This window comes from Lissotriton vulgaris, chromosome 4_1, assembly GCF_964263255.1.
Source record: "Lissotriton vulgaris chromosome 4_1, aLisVul1.2, whole genome shotgun sequence".
In the NCBI taxonomy this organism is placed as follows: Eukaryota; Metazoa; Chordata; class Amphibia; order Caudata; family Salamandridae; genus Lissotriton; species Lissotriton vulgaris.
In genome coordinates this window covers 108,651,356-108,674,522 of record NC_141691.1, presented here as the reverse complement: position 1 = coordinate 108,674,522, position 23,167 = coordinate 108,651,356, and positions in this window count along the sequence as shown.

Sequence of the window (23,167 nt, the reverse complement as noted above, 5' to 3'; positions counted from 1 at the left end):
TATCACGGTAAACCTCCATTCTCCTTTCAATTTCCAATGTATTAGTTATCACCCTAAATGTTACATACTTGTCATCCCACTCTGTGGTATTTACAAATGCATCATCCACTTTGGCTGAGTGGAGCTGTATCTGACCATGTATGCGGCAAAGAAACAGGTGTAAAAGACATTTGGCTGCGGGTGGTGGGACTTCTTTAGGAAAGATCAATTTATCTGCGCCTACAGCGTGTGGAATGTGTGAACATACAAAGCAGGACTCATTTGTGACCTTTCTTCCAACCTCCCTCATGTCTCTATACCACATGTTATCTAACAGTACGTTGTGAATTTCATTATCCTCTGCACTCTCACTAGGGCGCTGGGAGTGGAAATCAGGCATAGAGTGCTGGTCAAAGCTGTAAACAACTGTGTCTTGGAGAACACTAACCCAGTCTGCCTTAAGTCGGGTAGGCGATGTATATCTAACTGGCACTTTCTCGCGACTCATTCTATATCTAAGACTTCTTTTATTTTGGCGGGATCGTCTTGGTGTACCTGGCACAGTGGGAGTCAAGATGATATCGAGTGCCAAGTCCCTTCCTGTAGGGTCAGCATGGGGTACAGAAGGTGTCAAGATAGGCACAGACATGTCATAGCTACTACTGGTGCTTTTCCCAGTTTGCTTGTTACCAGGAAGTGTCTTGGGCATGGGGAGCTCTGTGGTCGTGACAAAATTAATATTACTAGTAGCTCCTTTCTCTCTCTCTGATCGCACTGCTAACCAGTGGAATGCTGTTACTGAAACTACAAACATAACAACAAATATTATAGAACAAATTGTACATATCTTTTTCATCGAAATCTTGACATGGAGGGTGGTTCTGTTGCTGCGTCTCTGTCCGTAGGCCATCATACGATCTCCACATTCTTTATCTTGGATAGTTAGTTTGTACATGATGTCCTTCTCTCGGGCAATGTTCAAATCTGTGATGGTGCCGGGTAAATCCATTCCTTTCTGGCTATTCGGACAGCTGTGGGTGAAAAGTCAATTTGCAAGTGTTCGCCGAATTCGAGGTCTCTCCTCTTCCGGACTGCTTCTTTTACAAAGATGTGTGTCCCAATACAGATAGGCGGAAGTTCATCAGAGATAGGACCCTTGTTCTTTTCTTCGATATCTGGATGGAAAGGAACTTTGGAGCACGCATTAGTGCACATAAATGAACAACAATTCATCGCTTACAATATAAGAAGAGGGCCCAGTGTCTTGTTTTAAGTCTGGTGGAGAGAACAACCACATCTATTGATCTGTCAGTGACAAGCCGGTGAGATGTGTCTGCCACTGTCACTGCGGGTCACTGCAATGGCATCCAGTAATCCTCAGTGACATATGACCTCATGAAGTAGGAAGTTAGCTGCGGCTTTTGCATCATAATGTACACATGGTCCAACTTAAATCCACCGTGAAAAAGGGCACACCACTACCATGATGTGTCTTTATTTTAGGCATCTGTCAATCATGTCTACATAGTTAATATGAAGCTCTCTAAAAAGGACCCTAAAAGGATACAAAGAGTTATATCTGTTCATGTGCATTGGGGATGAACCACTCTGTTTGCAGAGTTGTGGACATGACATTACGAGAGACGTGTAGGAAGGTGCAACTGACTGAGTGCTATTTGAAGGGCTCGTGGCATAACAGGCTTTCCTGTCATTGTCTGTCTGTAAATAAAATCTGAAGCATCCTGTTGTACTCCCCTTTCCTTCCACAACTTTTTTCTTCAGGTGGGGCACTTCTCTGTATCTCTCTAAGGTGCAGCCTTCCAATGAAACATAGTGCTGTTTATTACCAATAGTGTATGGGCATGATGGATCTTCTTGCACTGTTGAGGGCGTATTTTGGGCAAGCAGAATGGGGGGGGCACAGTCATTTTGTGCTGGGGATAGAGATGGTGCATGTCTGGGCCTTCTGGCTGCTGCTTTCAAATTCATAATTCAGATATACAACCACCTCTAAAATCCGCACATTTTACTTTCAAAAGGCCTCCTATTCTGACAACATTGTAATACTGAGCATTGCTTACTCCCTGCATACGTCCTCTTAACATTGAAATCTACTTTATATCTGCATTCATTTGTACTTTCCTAGCACTTTCCTAGCACTGGGCATGTGTGAAGTAATAACTGTACACAGCGGTGCATATCTGAAAACGTATTCCTTATCTCTTCTTATCCATCTGCACATACATATTCCTTACTAACTATTTTACCAAACTGTGTGGTCTTAGGTCACTCATTCTTCATGCTCATTTCCATAGACCAACGTATTATTACACAATACTTTTCCCTTTTTTATCAATCTTATTGTTCGCTGCCAACTACAGGAAGCCTTTTTCCTGTTTGGCTCTATGCCCAGAATATGCACTCGGCCAGGAAAGCTACTTATGAACATGGCCCGAAAAAAAAAAAAAAACCCTCAGTTAGCTTTTCAGCACTTTTTAATATCTGAAAACATGTGCTGTCTCTAATTGCAATATGCAAAATATACGTATTGTATTATAGAAATAAAGATGGCTTATTTGTAATGCACATGTTCACTCAGAATTGTATATTGATGATAAACAGCAGATCCTCATTGTCCTCAACTCAAGGTATTTCTTGAATCCACCTTAGAAGGATGAAATGCTCTCACAAACCGAACCCATGTTAATTATGTGTCATGCATGTTGTGCAAACGCGGTATATTATAGTATTTGGCCTATATTTATCTGAAAAGAAATGTGATGCAACTAGTGCGCATTCCATTCCATCATTTTATCTCTGGGTTGTGCCTGTGTCAGCTGCTGCTGAATTTTGGGACGTAGGAGTAAATCATTCTATTTAGTTGCTCAAAGGGTCAGGCACAAACGGGGACAGTGTGTTCTAAGTATGGCCTGAGGCAAGCAGGGCACAAAGAGGGACAGTGCATCCTAAATATGGCTTATGTTAAGCTTGGTGCAAAGAGGGATAGTGTGTCCTAAGTATGGTCTTAGGTAAGCCAGGCATAAAGAGGGACAGTGTGTACTAAGTATAATCTTAGGTAAGCCAGGCGCAAAGAGGGACAGTGTGTAATGCAGCCCAAGGTGCGTACAGGAACAGTCTGAGGCCTTTGTTTAAACCATTCCTCAACCTTTTTTGTAGTCAACAATCAGGATTTATAAATCACGGCTAATCACCTGATAGAGTATCCAGGCAATTGCAGGTCATGGAAGCTTATTTGAACCACCAGGTCTTGAGGGCCTTGTAGTGAGAGCTACTTCTGGTCAAAATCCTTATGAGCTGCTGAAGTGCAAGCACCTCACAAATTGTTACCAAACACCCTCAAGCCCAGTTTCATAGAATTTATGCCTAATAGACATAGAGTCAAAGACTGTGGTTTGAACAAAATACTCTGGCGTGGGGCACTATGACAGGGCTGCCATCAGTGTCAGTGAGAGCGTGGACTTTGGGGATGTATGAACATGTTTGAATTTGAATGGGATATACGTGTACCGGTGAATGAGAGTCTGCGTTATATGCACTTGTTTTCACAGGACATATCTTTCTCCCTAAGTGGCACTGTTACATGTATAACACAGACATAAAACCATTTTTTAATGGGAGAAAAGTAAAGGACAGAACATTTTTCTGCACTTCAAATTTTTCTCATCTTTTCTCAGCTCCTGAGAGTGGTTTTAGGCTGCCTCTCTGGCCCGGGGATCATGAGGTGCACCCTGAAGGTGTCATTAGAGATCACAAAATATTGGGGGGTGATCGTAATTCCACGCCGATTCTCCCAATAACTTTTTATTTCCTCATGCTTTCGTTTGGATATGTTGCCTGGTTTCAGCACTTGCTCTGGAGAAACGCTCTGGATCCATGGAAAATCCACAGATCTCATCATTCTTAACCCTGGTTGCCTCCATCGGTATTACCATAGCACTTCTGATGAAGCCATGAGTGTTTCAGGAAACTGACCTGGAAGATGCAGTTATCTTTAGTTCCTCCCGGGTCCTTGCTCACACTTTATTTTACTGTTTAGCATTTGAGGGATACTTGCAAACTCACACTCTGTCCTGGCCCTAGGTGACATATGTGTGTGAATGTGCAAGGAAACCTTTGCCATGCTCGGCTGTTGCTCCACATTAGTAAGAGACAATCAGACCTCCTTATGGGAGAAAACATCTCTCTCACTTTACAAAAGTCGACACTTCCACCCTGCTTGATAGGAAAAAAAATGAAATTCTTTAGGGAGCTACAAAGGTTGGGTTCTGCCCTATCCAGAGTCGAATAAAGTTGAATTTTAATATAAGCTGTCAAACTCAATACATCTGCTTTTAGATTGTACTTTTGGGAGTATACAGTTTTAGAAAATGTGGAACTGTGCTGAGTTTCCCACAGTTCATACGAATACTACCATTCTTTCATATAAAAGAAACTTCTTCTTGCAAAGGAATGCCAGCACAGGCCAAAAGCAACACCTGAAGTTATTGTTCTGTTAGGAGTTATCATAGTGGCAATTCTACCACTTGGCTTGGAGTGTCAAGATGGCATGAGTGCTCCGGACGGCTCCGTCATCCGCTGCCATCCACGAGCCATCAGGACTCTCACTTTGCCACTACTCTACCTATCACTGCCCCTGGGTCATCTCTGTCTATGGAGTGGAGGCAGATGACCTGGGGGGGTCATATACTGACCACATGGCAAGGAGTTCACTCTCTCCTAGCATAACAATGTCTGTGTGGCAGAGATGAGAGTATCACTGACAGGAAGAAGTGCTGCTTCCTGAGCCGACTCCGCTGTGGGTCATCTGGTGACACTGCCTCTGGAGCCGTACCGCTGACAGTACAGACGGCTTGCCTGTGCGGTCTGTGGCATTCCCTGTTGGAGACAGTGTATGCAAGCGGATAGACTTGCGGGCCTGCAAGGCCGGTATTAGCCTGGCGGTAGTGGTCCGGACTCTTTGAGGCATTTGTTTGTGCCCACTGCCTGGAAGATTCAAGGCGCAGCGGCAGAGGACTTGGAGCTCTTTGCAGTGGACCAGCAGGGCCTCACTGGCAGTGACCTGGCCGGATTGTTGTCTCCTATTGCTCGCCCCCACTGTTGAACCAGATGTTACTATATCCACCTCTGACACCTTGTCCGCGGAGCCTGCTGGTCCTCCTGGTGAACAATTCGCTGGTGTCTCCTGAGCTACTGAGGAGCGCCATCCCTCTAGGGCCTTGCTGCTCATGCTGCCCCACTCTGTGACAAGCGGACTGGATCCCCTACTGAGGGCAGATCACACGGCCTCTGAACCACCTGGGAGACATAAGAGGCGACTCTTGGAGAGATAAGTTGGATCTGATTGAACCCGACTACTCAAACTGGTGTCTCCCATTTTCCAGATTTGCTATTCAGTGAGCCAATACAGTAACTGCTCCTGCCACCCTGTCAGCAAAGACTGTTGGCCTTTCTGCAGAAAAGTACTCTGATTTCCCCCGACTACTGAGGGGTGCCACTCCCTGGGATTCCGCTGCTCATACTGCCACAACTCCACAGTGAGTGGGCTGGGACCACTGTCGAGGGCACATTGTGCTGTTGAACCCCCTTGCCAGTATGGGCAAAGACAGATCGGCCAACCCAGTGACCTCTCAGACTCGCATGGACCAGTACACAACAGAACCTGGTCAAACCGAAAGCAACACCACTGATAAAGCATCCTCCATGGAGGGAGACCTGGCCATGATCTTTCAAGCCAGCCAGCCAGACCTCCCAAGCCACTGTAGAGGCCAAGATTGGCGAAGTGGGGGTAGATGTTGGAGAAGTGTGGCTCAATGGTTAGAGCAGGCAGACCTCGATGCAGAGCTCTGGCCAGGGACCAGGGTTCGATTCCTGCCCCGGCAGGTCTCGGGCTCATTAATTCCCCAGACCGGAGATTCTCGCCTCAGTGCCTATCCTGATCATGGGTCCCATGCTGCAACTCTGGGCAATAGCTTGATTAGTCTCCACAATGGCCCCCACAACGCGAAGGATGCCTGGTCTGCACCAAGGGGGGTGCCCAGGAGTGGACACTTCACAGGGAAAGCCAGGAAGGGTTCCCTTGCGGTATTCGTACAAGCCCCGGGAAACCCACTGTGGGTAGCTGTGCGCTATACAAGTACAAAAACATTTACATTTACATTTACATGTTGCTCTTCTGTGCCAAGATCTGTGTAGCACCATGGCCTGGATCACAGAGGCCGAATCTCATTTGCATATAGAGGAAGATGATATCACTTCCCTGCAATCAAATGTCTTCAGCCTCCTCATGCACATGGCAGAGCTGCATCGCCGCGCACAAGATGTTGAAAATCAATCTTGTAGCAATAACGTACATGTGGTTGGGATCCCAGATGGTAGCAAGCCTCTATAAGTTGGTGAATTTCTTGAAACCTGGATCAGGTCCTGGATGGCATCAGATCAAGTGTCTCTCTAGTTCGCTGTGGAGATCATGCACAGGGCCTTGATTCCTAAGCTGCCCCACCAGGTTGCCACACAGACCCATGGTTGCCCGAATTCTTAACTTCAATGACAGAGATGCAATTCTGCTTGTGGCCCATGCTCGCCCTGACCTCAGATGTGGTGGTGTCAAGGTTTTCCTCTTTCCTCACTACACCAGGAAGACACAACAACAATGTCATTCTTACATGGCAGTCAAACAGAAACTCCGGCACTCAGCCTTCAATACGGGCTCTTGTTCCCAGCCAGACTCCGAAATGTTCATGCCAATAAAACTCACTTCTACGAAACTCAGAAGTTTGCCTGGACATGGCTAACTGAGGAGCGTCTTCTCCATAGACCAAATAGCTCCTTGCCCTGGGAGACCAGGCCCTGTGGATCGGCTTGGACAATGACCACATTGAAGCTGAAATGAAATCATACCAGCTCACGAAGGAGGCGTAGCACAAAAGGTCCAAATCATCCTCGTTGTCTCCTCTGCCATGTGACCAGTCCACATCCTCTGCACACTCCTCCAAGACCTATGCCGAGGTGGAGCCCCAGGTCCACCATGATGACCTCCCTGCCACCTGCTGGGCTGCTGGTAGATACTGAGACCCACAATATAATTCCTCAATTTCCGATTGCCTCAAGCCATAATGGCTCTACTCTCTAACATTCGCTGCCAGTGACCTTTGTGATGGCTGCCTTTGATCCTATACCAAGGAGGGGTTTACCACTCCATTCCCAATTTTAATCTGCTTTGTATTTTAGTTTGTGATTTGAGGGCGACAGATGCTCCTGGTGTTGATGTTTAGGGCAGGGGGTTGTTGGGGGGGTGGGATGGTGCATTTTTATGTTTGCTCTAAAAGTATTGATTTGTTTGTATGTTTGCTTGCTCTTTACAGCACTCAGATACACACTTACATTGCACCTCAAACAGCATGGCTCTGATACATGGCACCTCAGTAGAAACCACAGATGTAGGCTCTGACTAACTCATCTGGTGGAGAGAGACACCCTTCACCTCCCCGGCACACACAAAATCCCTTTCCTCAGACATGACACCCATATGAGTCTTGTGCTGGAATGGTAATGGGCTACTAGATCGCATGAAGCACAAAGCGGTCTTGGGATATGCTCACCACTACCTTCCTGAGGTCCTGATGATATAGGAAACCCATTTAATATGGAACCATTGTCCTTTTGTAGTACATAAAAGCAACAACAGAATCTTACACTCCGGCTTTGCTCGAGGTTCCTGAGGGGTGGCAATTTTGCTGAGATGTTCCTTCCCAATGGCCGTTACCCATGAAGTACAAGGCCCTCATGGTTGATATATTGCTCTTGCCGGCATGGTTGAGGGCCTATCCATCAACCTGGTGTGCGTCTATGCCCCCCCAGTGACACTGGAATCCTTCCTCCGATATTTATCCAAGATACTCTTGGATCTTCCACAGGGGTTGTTGTTAATAGGAGGCAACTTCAATGCAGTTCCTACACCATACTTACATGCTACAGGCCCCCTCATGCACTTTCCATCGAGCCAGGGCTTGGCATCACTCTAGTTCGGCCACTGCCCTTGTCCGATGTGATTTATAGAGGGTGTGGCATCCCCAGCAACTTAGTTCACTCACACCTCTGCGGCGCACCATACCCATTTTCATATTGGTCTTATCTTCATGCTGGTCCCAGATTGCAGAGAGGTCTCAAACACCCAGATTCTTCCTCTTGGCATATCTGACCATGTCCCTCTTCTCCTTCACCTCTGCGCCCTCAGGAACATCCCATGTCCCATGTGGCATCTCAATGCATGGCATCTTCAAACTGAATCTTTCACTCAGGCCCTTGAGGACGAGCTGCACGTCTATTTCCTCACTGACAAGGGCTCAGTCAAGGCTGTTATGTTATGTTATGTTATGTTATTTATATTTTTATAGCGCACAGCTGCCCCAGCAAAGGGGCGTCCTGGCGCTTTGACAGGCACTATAACATAACACACAATAAAAGAAAGGGACAACTATTCGGAAACGGGAAACAAGAAGGTTTTAATCGCCTGCCTAAAGGCGAGCAAGTCATCAAGAGCTCGGATGCGCACCGGAAGCGAGTTCCATAACCCTGCTGCGAGCACCCGAAAGGAACGGCCGCCCATTCTGCTCAATTTAAAACGGGGGCAAACTGCCAGGTGGAGCACCTCAGATCTCAAAGATCTCAAAGGAATATAAGGAGTGAGTAAATTGGCAAGTGCCGGCGGCGAGGAAGATTTCAAAATTTTAAAGGCCAGGCACAGCGCTTTGAACTTAATCCGCTGTCTAACCGGAAGCCAGTGTAGGGCCACGATGGTACCAGACACGGAGCATTGTCTGGGGAGGCCCACAATGGCCCGTGCCGCGGCGTTTTGCACCCTTTGGAGCCTAGAGGCCTCCGCCTGATTCATCCCTAACATCAGTGAGCTGCCGTAGTCCAGCCGAGATAAAATTGATGCCTGGACCACCAGCTGTCTGGTAGGGGGATCAAAATACTTTAAGACCGGCCTGATGCCCCGCAGGATGCCATAACACGTGGCAGCCACCTTCTTGGTATGATCCATAAAAGTGAGCGCAGGGTCCAGCCAAATGCCTAGATTTTTCACTCCAGAGGCTGGAATCGGAGTGACGCCCAACTCTGGTGGCCACCACTGGTTTCCCCACAGCTCAGCGTGCTTCTCTAATACCAACACCTCAGTTTTGGTGGCATTCAACTGAAGGCAGTTGGTGCGAAGCCAGCTTGCTACTGCCACAAGACCCACTCGGAATCTGGGGGCCTCCACCTCAGGGTCTCCACTAAGTGTCACCGCCAGCTGTGTGTCATCAGCATATGAGGTCATCGTCAAACCGCACTGTTTGACGACTGCAGCTAACGGTTTCACATAGAGGTTGAACATTGTGGGGCTCAACGAGGAGCCCTGTGGGACTCCCAGCTCCAAGGAATGGGTGGTGGATTGGCCTGGTGGTATTGCCACTTTGAAGGTTCGATCCGATAGAAATGATCGAAACCACTGGAGAGCGATGTCAGTAACTCCAGCTTCCTGTAAGCGTTGGATCAGTATATGGTGGGACACAGTATCGAAAGCAGCGCTTAGGTCTAATAGCAAAAGCGCTGCTGTACGTCCAGAGTCAAGTACCTGGCGAAGATGTTCAGTGATGTAAAGTAATGCTGTCTCGGTACTGTGTCCTGGCCGGAAGCCATTCTGACTGGGATCCAATATCTGGTTGCGAGCCAGATGCTCAGACAGAACTGAGTTGACGTGGGCTTCCGTTACTTTACCTATCCAAGGCAGTAGGGATATAGGTCGATAATTTTCTGGCAGCCGAGGGTCAGAGTTGGCCTTTTTTAAGATAGGAGTAACCACTGCCTGTTTCCAGGCGGTGGGTACCGTTCCGTTGGACAATGACATATTGATAAGGTTCAATATGGGAGCTCGGCACAGCGGGGAAAGTGTGCTGATAAAAGCTGGCTTCAGCGGGTCTAGAGGAGAACCTGATTTAACCCTAAGGCTAAGCCTGTCAAAGATCTCAATGGACAAGTCTGGTAGAATAGCCAGGGTCTCATATCCCAAAGCGTCGGGTTCAATTACCTCTGGATTCGGGCAGCATGTATCAAATCCTTGGTAAATTTTTTTCACTTTCTCCAAGAAAAAAGTGGCCAAATTTTCACAGTGGGAGTCTGTGCAAATCGCCTCCGAGGTGGCTCTTTTTTTCATAAGGTCCTTCAGGACCTTAAAGATCAGTTTAGATGGATTAGAACTGGCTGCAAATTCCTGAGCATAGAATGCGGCCCGTGCTCTGCAGATAGCCCTGTGATAGAGCTTCAGATCCGCGAAATACCGGATTTTCAGAGCAGGATCATAAGATCTTCGCCATTCCCTCTCTGTTCTCCGGCAAGATTTTTTCAGCTCTGCAAGGGACTCATTATACCAAGGGCTAGGTGTTTTTGCCCGGCCTTTCGACCACCGCAGAGGTATAAGAGAGTCAAGAGCATCGGAGATCCAAGTGCAGAACTGTTGGTAGCCTTGGTCCACATTAACAAAGGCGCTCAAAGGTTTCTGTTACAGTAAACTGTAAAACTCTTCAAGTTTGAGCTTATGCCAAAGCCTTTTTAAAATAGGTCTGTCCACCGATATGAAAGGCTTATCGTGGACAGGACAGAAGGCTTCCACTAGCAAATGATCCGTTCATCCCATCTGCATCGGGTCTGACATCTTCACCCCCTCAAGCGTGGTAAAAAAGGGGTCCAAAATATGGCCCCCTGAGTGGGTAGGAAGGGTGACAAGCTGGATGAGTTGAAGAGCTTCAAGATCCGCCAGCAGAGTGTTCACGGTTGTGGATGACCCATTATCAAAATGGATATTAAGGTCCCCCATGATGTTAAAATTCGCACAACCGAGCGCTATAGGGCTAACCATATCGGCCAGCACGGACTTGAAGACAGAATCATTGCCGGGAGGGCGGTAGATGAGCATACCGCTGATCGTAAAATGATGGCTAAAAGCAACTTTGAAGATAGCACTTTCACATGCGGGAAGTCCCGAAAGTTTCCATTCAGCCGGAAAACAGGATTTAACGGCCTCCTCTTGTGGCCCTGTTGGACGTAAAGACCGTGTAGTTCTGAGGAAAGGCTAGATTCAGAATAGCAGAATCTGAATCCTGATGCCAGGTTTCGGTCAGTAAGAAGAGATCAGGATACCCTCTGGGCCACAAGTAAAGCAACCATTAGGGGGCATGTCAAGGGACGTATTGGAGCTAAAGAAGGCAAAGCCCACAAATCACCTGTGATGCGCTACAACTGGTAGGATCTACAGGTTGGGGCACAAGCATGGGAAGCTGTTATGCAGGTTGACCTCCCATCTGCAAGTGACCAGATTTATGCGTGAAGTTATGCCCAGTGGCTTTCTGCAGTGAATGCACATCCCAAGCCATTGTCACTCCAAACCCAGACAGTCAATACACAGCCCAGCAGAGGATGGCTAAGCAAGAAAATGCCCACTTTCTTAAAGTAGCATTTTCAAAGATACAATTTAAAGACCATCTTTACTAAATGATAAATTCTGAGTTTAGTGAGCCTAAACTCCATTTCTTAATTTTGTCCCAATGGAAATGTATACTTGTAAGATGTTACAAATAAACTCCCATGTTACCCTATGGGCCAGATAGCCTTTCAATAGTGAAAATCTAAATGCTCAGTACTTCACTATAAGGATAAGTCACAAACACCAGTGTATGCCCGCCCTTTCCCCTACACTGCACCGTACCCACAGGGGTACCTTGGGCCTACCTTAGGGTAGTCTTATATGTGAGAAAAGGGAAGGTTAGGGCTTGGCAAGTGGGTGCACTTGCCAGGTCAATATTGCAGAACAAACTGTGTGCAGACACTGCAGTGGCAGGTCTGAGACACTTTTGAAAGGCTTCCTTTTTGGGTGGCACAATCAATGCTGCAGGCCCACTAGCAGCATTTGATTTACAGGCCCTACACACACACAGTGCAATGTGCTAGGGATCTAGTAGTAAATAAAATAGGTCAATCATTGAAACACCAATCCATAACACAATTTACATGGAGAACATATGCACTTTAGCACTGCATAGCAGGCGTGCAGTGCCTAGACTCCTGAAACCAAAGAAAACTAGGTCAACAACAGGAGGCCACATAGCAAAAGGTATGGGGGTGAACACGCTGTAAAGCCAGGTCTAACAGCAGCACACATAAAAAGAGGAAACAACAAGGAGAAAGAAACATATTTCTCCTCGTTCCTCCTCAGCTGGGGAGGCGTAGGTGGTTGGTGCATTCCCCGGTCTACCACTTCTGGTAAATCTGCGAATGTCTCAAAATCCATGGATGTTGCATGGGAGCACTCATACAACACCCACGGAATGTCTCATTGGTGCGGAGTACGGGAATGCGGCAATCTGCACTGCGTTGCTTTACTCAAGATTTATGAAGCCACTCAGTGCCATGCAAGGTGATATAACCAGCGATATCCCATTGGCGTCAGGCTGCATTCATTAACCCCTCCCCTGCTGGTGACGGAACTACTCCGTCATCAGTCGCGCTGTGCTGATGACGGAGCGGTTCCGTCACGGCCCGCTCGGAACGCCTGCGCTGAACGTTCTATTGAGCGGGCGGGGCCGTGACGGAACCGCTCCGTCAGGAGCACAGCGCAACAACCGCGGCTGGTGACGGAGCGGTTCCGTCACCAGCATGCGCCCGCCGCTCTTCCGCCCCGCCCCCTTAGCACTGCGGAGGCATAGCCGCCACAGTGAAGGGGTTAATATCCATGAACAGGGAGGCATGTTTGAAAGGCATTAGGGCATGATTTTGAGAAACGCTCTGAGAGACAGAGGGACAACAACCTGTCATTTAGAGCGTGAGAGCATCTGCATTCCTGCTGGTGAGGCGAGGGAGGGTGTAACGAAAAGCAATCTAAATGCATAATTATCTGAAAAGGTTTTAGATGCTGACGGCCTCTGAATGTGATGCTTATAAAGTAGGATCTTGAACCTTATAAGCCGGCTTTCATTTCATTCCCCTTTCTTATCATAATTAATCACAACAAATCATATTACCTCGCTTTTGTCTGCCCCTCTAATCCTCATCAGCGCGCACCATGTTTTGATCTTATAAATGGAGAGTGAAGCTATTGAGCACGAATAAAAGAAAAATGTTCCGTATTAGAATATTAACAAAAACTTGGCATGTATGGTCTAGTCATTCAGCCTTAGCGCTCTGAAGAATGCACGCCTTCAAAAGACATAATGCTACTAGTGTTTCTATATAGAGGCTGCTGCGTTAACATTTCACAGTATTGTAAATTTACTCGGGTTACTATTAAACAAACATAATGGTGCTTTTTTTTATTACACCAGAGAGGACGAAGGGTGGAATTGGCGCTCACATGGAGTGTAATGAGTGGTGGAGATCACAGACAGATGAAAGCAGAAATCACCCACCATAATGTAATTTGCATTCTAATGTATGTTCTTCTGAATACATAAAATACTGTATGAGTTGTCTGCATTACATTATTACTCAATTCTTTGAATTATTGCATTAAATCAGAACATCTTTCACAATACATAGCAAAGCCTGACCCTCATTATCAATTTCTACTAGGAAAATGAAAAGATATTGTGCTGCTGTACATAATAGTACATTTTGTGTATGCAATGATTTAAATACCATAACCACCTTATAAATAAAGGTTTCTCATGGGGCATCCCTGGAAGAATCTAAGCCATGCCATGAAGTTATCTTTCAAGAAGAAAAATTTTCATTGAGTCGGATTCTAATTTACACACAAAAAAAAATTGTGTAGTAAGGAACCTTTCAGATCTGGTATAGATTCACAGAAGCATTTTCTCACATGCACAAAAAATGACAAGTGGCCAGAAAATAACACCGATTCGGGATCAGCATAAGTATCCAGAGACTGGACTTGCAGTAATTCTGGGCAAGAGGGAGAACTTGCTGGAAGGTGGAGGGGAGTACTGACATTGCAAAGGTTAGTGAACACCCAAACCTCGTCTTGGGGTATTTCACACCATATTGCATATAGTATCCCACCCTAAATAAGTTCCTCCAGACAAGAGCAATGCGGCCAGTGACCTACTTATAGTGCGTGCCATATAGAGGCGCTTAATCAGCCAATCATCCTGTTTTACAGTGAGGCAAAGGAAAGCCTAACCAACCTATTTCCTAGATGTCTAGGGGAGGAGCTTTGGGAAATATATTTTCTCTGAAGAAAAAAAAATAAAAAAAATGTCCTGTTGCATATTTGCAGTGCACTGTCCACCTTGTGGACAATCTCCAGGAGTATGCTAGAAATGAGTGTAGTTATCAAAGTATAATTTCAAAGTGTGTAAATCTACACAAATTGTATGCATTGGCCAACATTGAATATATATATATATACACATTTTTGTCAGCAGCGTCCTGTATGAGTAACCTCCATTCTTGTTAGTTTGTCTTTTGAAAAAACATCCTTTTCGTATTGCTGCTCCATATGATTTTGATGCTTATATTCTAGGTTGCCATAGCACAGACCGGTTCCACTTTTTCTCATCAGCACAAGAAGTAACATCATTGGATCTCCCATCATCCACTGACACACGAAATAACATCACTGAATTTCCCATCATCCATCTGGATATGAAGTGACATTACTGGTTTTGATATCAAAACCTTCTTTAAAAGAAAAAGCCAAGAGGACTTTATCTCTCGTCGCCCATCAGCACAGTAAGTGATATCACTAGATCTCCCATCATCCACATGCTAGGGAAGTAACATCAATTAATTTCCCATCATCCATCTGGACAGGAAGGGATATTACTGTTTTTCTGCCAAAACTGTCTTTAAAGAAAAAGCCTAGCACAGGGGCTTAATTTCCTACCACCCATCAGCACAGGAAGTGACATCACTGGATCTCCCATTATTCAACTGCACATGAAGTGACATCACTGAATTTCCCATCATCCATTCCGACCAAAAATGTCAAGCAAGAGGACTTCATTTCCGATTACCCATCAGCACAGGAAATGTCATCATGGCCCCCTGGACCCCTCCCCCAACCTTTACCTACTTAATGCTATGCTGTGCTATGCAACAGGATTTATAGAGCTCATGGCAAAGGCATCCCAGCACTAGAAAGCAAAAACAGCAATTGAATAGGATCAGAACACCTAGAAGGTCAGAAAAAAAGAGCCAGGTTTTAATGGCTTTGCGAAATGCAGTTCAGAGTCCAAATGCCTAATGGCCAAGGGCAGGGAATTCCAAAGCTTTGCAACATTACAGGTAAAGGACCGCTCTCTCTCTTCTGGCTCTTATAACCGAGGAGACAGAGACCATGTGCAGGTTCAAAGAGCAAAGTTCTCGATTAGGCAAATAATAGGTGACAAATTGATGAAGTATTGGATGGCCATTCATAAGGAGAACTCTATGGGCAATGCGCAAAGATTTAAATTCAATTATTTTAGCAATGGGCAGCCATTGCAGCTTCCTTAGCCCCTGCCGGGCTGATTGACGTCTGGTAATGCCCAAGAGCATAGGAACGGCTGTCTTTTGTACCACCTGATGTTTCTGAATGGTACCCTTGAGGGCGCAAAAGAATAGAGAGTTGCTGTAGTCCATGCGAGAAAGAATCAATATCTGGACTACCACTTGCCGTGAGGCCTGAGGTTGGAGTGGTAGAATCTTGTGCAGCATCCACAGCAGACCAAAACAATTAGCGGATAATCTAGTGGCCTGAGTTACCAATGTCAAGGATTCATCAATCCACATCCCCAGACTTTTTATAATTGCCTTGTTGGCAGGAGGAGTTCCATTCAAGGAGGCCAACCCAGGTCGTAATAAAGAGGGGGACACATTTCCAAGGATCATCAATTCAGTTATAGCCTCATTAATCCTAATCCAAATCCAGGATAGATTCACCCAGCTGACTATCTGTATCCAACAGCATCCAATATTATCCTAAACTAGGTGTAAGTGAGAACACCAGCTGGATTTCATCCACATAGAAAACTATAGACATCCCAAAAGGGTCTACGATGTCCACCAGAGGTTGCAGGTAAATGATCAATAAAGTGGGGCTGTTGAGGGACGCGTGCGGGACCCCACAGGTGACCAGTAAGGTACTGATAAGCTACCCTTATCAAAAACCTGGAAAGTGTATTCATTTAAAAAAGAGCTAACCCAGTCCAAAGTTCTTCCTGTGACCCCAGCTTTGCAGATCCTCTGAAGAAGTATTGAACGGTCAACAGTGTCAAAGGCCGCAGAAAGATCTAGGAGTACAATAACCACCATCATTCCTAGAACCAGTATCTTTTTTTGCTTCTTCCTGCACCGCTAAAAGGGTGGTCTCAGTGCGATGCCTAGGGTGGAAGCCAGTGTGAGTTTGGTGTAAAAAAGATTGGCCTCCCGAAATACAGAGAGGCACCTGTTTACATAATTTTCAACCACTTCACTTATGAGTGAAGCGAAATAGGGTGGAAATGTCCCAAATAAGCCAGGCCAAGATTTATTTTCTTTAAAATGGTTTCAACAATTGCATGCTTCCAGGGCCGAGGCACGATCCCTGACTCCAAAGATAGATTAATAATTTTAGCAGAGTAGGGAAAATTACTTCCTGGTCAAGGACATTAATTCTCGGAGGTGCAGCGTCAAGGGGAGATCCTGATTTAATTTTACTGAGAAGGTCAGCGAGCTCTTCCAATGAAAGACGAGGGAATTGAGCCAGGACAGCTTAAGAGCTATCTTTAGTGTTGATTAGGGGGATGGAGTGGATACTTTTACTGACTTTATCAAAAGATTGATAAATACCCAACATTTATGAATTATAAATGGAGGCCAAAGCATTATATATATATATAAACAGAGGGTTCGTATACAGGGGTGTTGGAAAGGAAGTCCAGCAACAATTTAGTTATTTTAAACATATCTCTAGGGACACTACAGTTTCATTAATCTTAGTTTCAAAGTAAATCGCCTGACCAGGCCAGATTTCAGAATGATCGGCCCTGACTTTCTCCCAGTATGTAATTTTCTTGAGCTCCCCTTAGTCCGTCCTCCAGTATCTTTCTGCAACCTTGCAAATTTTCTTCAAATGAGAGCTGCATCCCACACACTCTGCAGATACACGCAGCAGGTGCGCCAAAGGCAAGCCCGTTTGTACCCGTCCATGCCTGATTCTGTCCCTGCACCTGGAACCTGGTCCGACTACTGCTCAGTTAAACTCTGAAGCCCTCCTAAGGTTGCTAGACCCCAGAAGTCATTCCCACAACTGATGCTACACCGCACCTCACACTACAGTAGGAGCTTTCACCTCAACCCACTGCCAGTTCTCCAACAGCCACCCACCTCACATATATACTAACAACTCCCACAACACCCACTCCCAACACCCACACCACGCAACCACCAACAGTGCCTACACTCCCACCCTACCCCCACACCATAGCAAACCTGCACATCAACTCCCATGCATGCTTCTCAATGTATGATCACTCAGCAAACGGACAACCGAAATATGGGACCTTCCGACCAGCAATGCACCCAACATCCTCTTCATCACAGAGACGTGGTTGAACCCCTCATCAGCTCCCGACATCGCTACAGCAATCCCAGTGGTCTACAAGATTTCTCGACAGCAATGCCATCACATGCCATGAGAACTCGCTATCCTATACAAGGAATGCACAACAGGCACAGAGGATGCCACCCTATTCATGAAACACCTGCACTCTAAGCCGAAAATCTCTGAAAATGTCACCCTGAATGGAACCCTCACCTACTAACCATTCGGATCCCAAGCCACCTTTACCCAAGTCACCTTTACCACCTCATCACTGGCTTTTTCCCTCTGCTCACCATCGACTCCAGAGCCTACTTCCTCCTCCGTGACCTCAACTTTCACCTGGAAGAATGAAACAACTCCCTCTCAACAGCACTCCTCGAAAGCTTGAGCAATGTCACATTCACCCAGCTCATCACAGAACCAACACGCACCAGAGGACACACACTGGACCCCAACTTCACCACAAACAACAGCACCAAACATAACTCCACCACAAAGCTCACATGGAATGACCACTTCGTCATCCACTTCTAAATCAACACACCTCAAGTCAACACCCCTACCAGGTTCGGCACACCAAGCTGAAGCTGGAGCAAACTCACAGAAGCAGACTGGCTCCGTGCCCGCAGCACTGCACAGCCTAACCCCACAGGCAACCTCGACAAGGACATCAACAACTGGATCAAGAACTTCGTGGACTCCCTTGCTCACATCAAACCCAACAAGCATAGTAGATAAAGCAGGCCAGCTGGTACACAGAAGACTTCCAAGACACCAAACAACACTTTAAACAGCTAGAAAGTAAATGGAGAGCCAGCCACAACACCACTGGCAGAACTTCCTACAGGGCTGCACTCAGATGCTATCAACAGCAAATTATAGACACAAAGAAAAAAGCACTAGTGGACCACATTGAACAGCTGCAAGGAGATCTTCTCGATCATCAAGGATTTCACCTTGTTCCCACAACCCACCTCTAACTTCACCATCTTCTAGATAACACACAATCAGGATTCAGAAAGGATCACAGCACCAAAACAGCACTCATCCCGGGCTTCAACAACATTCAGACAATCCTAGACCAAGGAGAAACAACAGCCCTCATCCTGCTCGACCTCACTGTGGCTTTCAAAACTGTCTCCCACAACACCCTCATCAGAAGACTCCACATGACTGGCATTCAAGGATCTGCTCTCAAATGGATCTGTTTCTTCCTCATGGGAAGAATCCAAAGTGTCAGGCTGCCACCCTTCACATCACAGACCAAGAGACTGTTATGCAGTGTACCACAGGAATTGTTTCTCAGCCACACTCTTTTCAACACATGCATAACACTGCTCGTCCACATTATGCACCATCATCTTCTACGCCGATGACACCCAATTCATCCTCTCCCTAATGGACAAGACACACATCACCAGAACCAACTTCACCAACTGAATGACCATGGTAGCAGACTGGATGCAAACTAACTGCCTGAAGATGAACTACGGCAATGCTCTCTAGGCCGGAATCTCCATACAACTTCCACCCAGACGCCAGACCTTCCAGAACACATCCGTAGGACTCATACCTGACATCCCATGCAGCACGAACATTACAATACACCTCAGAAAGCTTCACTGGCTCCCCATTCACAAGGACATCCATTTTAAACTTCTCAAGCACACCTACAAAGCCATAACCAACACAGGACCAGAATACCTGAATGACCACATACACTTTCACCAACACACCCTTCACCCATGCTCTGCCTCACTCTCACTCGCACACATGCAAAACTAGGGGTTGCTCATTCTCCTATTTTGCACCCAAGACATGGAACGACCTCCCTCAGCACATCAGAGCCTCCTCCTCACTTACTGAGTTCCTCAAAAAGCTGAAGACCTGGCTCTTGATATAAGTACCTTGGGACCCCACACCTACACACCTCGCCCAAGCACTTGGATACCCTCTTGGGAAATTAGTGCGCTATACAAATCAGAATATCATCACATAACATAACACTTTCTCAAAGTTTCTTAAGGATTCCTTCTGATCCTACTGAAATTAAATGAAATGAATGAAATGAAATGAAATTTGATTTGTAAAGCGCATGGCTGCCCAAGAGCGTCCCAGCGCTGTCTAACAGATAACAGAAAACTCAAAAGGAACTGCAATTTTTAAGGAGTTTTAGGGAAAAGAAAAAATTTAAGCAGCTTTCGGAACTTAAGAAGGGAAGGTTCAGTCCGAATATGCCTGGGGAGAGCGTTCCAATTTTTTGCCGCATTTACAGAAAAACGGCGGCCTCCTGTGCGGGCCTTCCTTACCCTAGAAACTACGGCAAGATTGTCAAGGTCCGATCGGAGGGCCCGAGGGGGTCTATAGGGACAAATCAGGCTCCTCAGGGCCGGAGGACCTTTGCCTTGGAGTGTTTTATGGACCATGCAAGATGATTTGAAGGCGATTCGCTCACGAACTGGGAGCCAATGGAGAGCTCTCAGCAACGGTTTGGCAGATGCTCTTCTTGAGGCGCCCATAAGCGTCCTGGCAGCAGCAATCTGCATCCGCTGTAAGGTGTCAATGGTGGCTTCTGGTGCTGCCAGGAGTAGCGCGTTGCTATAGTCCAGTCTGGATAAAATGAATCCCTGGATCAATAGTTTCCTCGACTGAAAGGGTAACAGAGGGAGAACTTTCCGCACTGTCCGGAGCAGGCCAAAGCACACGCCCGCGACTTTCTGGGCATGTGTCCTAAAGGTTAGTTCGGGCTCAAACCAAACCCCTAGGCTTTTCATTTTCTCTTTCGGTGGAGGCAGCTCGCCCATACAGGGCGGCCAAAAGGCTTTGGGCAGAGATGTAAATTGGTGGCCCAGAATAAGGATCTCAGTTTTTTCTCCGTTCAGTTTGAGCTTTGAACTGGTCATCCAGGAAAAGATTCCGGTGAGGCAGGCCGAAAGGTTATCCGAACATCCCACTTGTTGCGTCAGCGAGACGACTAATTGGGTGTCATCTGCGTAGGTGACGGATTTAATCCCGAAAGGGGCTACTACCTCCTCCAGTGGGGCCATATAAACGTTAAACAAGGTAGGGCTCAAGGCTGAGCCCTGGGGAACTCCACACTGGAGGGGAGTAGATTTAGACATGACACCATTTTCCCAGATCCTGAACGCTCGTTTATTCAAAAAGTATTCCAGCCATCCCAGGGCTGATCCTGCAATCCCTAGTCTAGCAAGACGGTGGACTAGTATTTTGTGGACCACCGTATCAAATGCAGCGCTTAGATCCAGGAGGATCAGAACTGCCGATCCCCCTGAATCTAAGATGCACCTTGCTTCCTCAGCCACCACTATAAGGGCTGTGTCGGTGCCCTGTCCTGGGCGAAAGCCCATTTGCGAGTCACTCAACAGGCCATTACTTTCTAAGAACCCTGAGAGCTGCTGATTAACAATTTTTTCAGCAATTTTTCCCAGACCAGGTAACAATGAGATCGGGCGAAAATTGGCTAGATCAGCTGTATCCAGACCCGTTTTTTTTTTAGAAGTGTCTTAATTCTGGCTTGTTTCCAGCTGGGTGGGACCACCCCGTTGGTAAAGGAGGAGTTTAACAACTCCATTGCGAGGGGGGCAATGGTATCTGCAGCTTGTTTGAGGATGTACATAGGCGCCGGGTCAGATGGAGAACCACTATTCACGGAGGATAGCATGTTACAAAAATCCTCCTTGGTAATGCGTCTAAGAGCATCCAACCGGGGGCCAGTAGTCGGGGCTAGGGAGGCTTCATCGCCTGTGATGGGGACAGTCTGTGGTAAACTATCAAGTATTCGTTGTATCTTGGTGTCAAAGAACTCTGCTAACTGGTTACACCTAGCTTCAGTGCATTCTTGGTTGATCGTCGGAGTAGGTGTTTTGAGCAGTTGCTTAACGATTTTGAAAGTTTCGTTAGAGGAGTTGGCAGATAGGTTAATTTTTTCCTCAAAGAAGGAAGCCTGAGTTTTCGGTCGTGCAGCTTTGTATAGTCTCAGTGCAGCCTGATAGGAGGCTTTGCTGTTGACTGCTGTGTTCTCTTTTCACTTTCCACTGTGCGCCCATGCTACCTAGAAATAATGTCTCTTTTGTTACAGAACCATGCTCACCACTTGCCATCGAGATGATAGCAATCTATAGTTGGTCTCCAGCCCATTGTAACTATAACATTCAGGCAATGATTACACTCTTTACAGGTCGTATTTGCGTAATCATGTTGCGAAAACATTTAAAGAAAAGCAACATATTACTCCCCCCTCATGGTTATCCTTTCCCCCACCCCCTTACCACCCCATGACAGTACACTGATCTGTTTCTGATATGTCATTTCATATTCTGGAAGAATATTCATTATTATTAAGGTGCTTGAATCTTTTTATCTAAATTCATGAATAGCTTGTGGCGTTTCTACCATTCGAAGGATTCACATGCATTGCATTTAAAATAAAACACAGTGGGGCACGTGGTTTGGTGAGAGGTTTCAGGCTAAAGCCTCCGGACAAAGGGACTCTGTGGAATCTCTGACACGAGTCTGTCCAGTTCTGACTCAGTCCCCTGTTTTCAACACACTTGGAAACACCTGGGCCGTATTACAGAAGTGCCCCGGGGGCACAATGGGCATTTGTGCATGCTGTGTGTGCCCCTGGGGCTCTTTGGTATTACAGAAGGGGCCACAGATGCTTGTGCCCCCCCTTCTCTTACCCTGATAGCGCTGGTGTACATAAAGCACCAGCGCTGTCATCAAAGGGCATTCCCTCATGTGCATGGAGGTGTGGCCTCATGCAAATAAGAGAATGCCTTTGCCTCTGCACCCACGCCGTATTACGGACGCAGTTGCAGAGTCCCATGGACACTTCAGACATCCCTTGCATGCGGGTGCAGTCACCCACTACTTCCACTTGCAAGGGGATCTCCAAACCTCTTTAAACATGCAGGCTGGTTGCCACCTGCTCAGTAAAATACAGAGAGGCTTCAAAGCAGCCACTCTATTTTTCACATGAATGTGCTGCCACCAAGGAAGAGTGCGTCCGTGGCTGCCCTGGGGGCATTTCATTCATCCTAATATGGTGCATTTTCCTTGATTGTGCTAGGTGCCCCTTTTAAAAGGTGTGCCCAGCGCAATCAAGGGAAATGCGCTGTATGTATAATACGTCCCTGGTGGGGTGAAACTGGGCCCAGTACCACCTCCCAAAAGGAGGTGTAAATAATAGCCAAAAATGGGCCAGTGATGTGGTAGACATGATGAAACAGGTTCCTGTATGCCCACAACTTTGTGTTATCCTCCATTAACAGTCATATATTCATAATAGCAGTATGAGAGGGGTATATACCACAATCCACCAGTAATTCCTGGGTTAAGCTAACTTCCAGCAATCACAGTGTCACCCTTGATCCGATTCTTAGAAGTAAGTGGACATGGACTTTGGCAGTCATATGCTTTTGTTTCTTTTTCTAGGCCTCCTGGACACTCATTCGGCCAATTTACCAACAGTAAGGCTGGAAGGCGCAGGCAGGAGAATATTGTAGGACGTATAAGTTATTTTTATTTTCATTGTTGGGTCTGTTGTTTTTGGGCAAAATAAGGGAAGTGGGCAAGGATCCCAAGTAT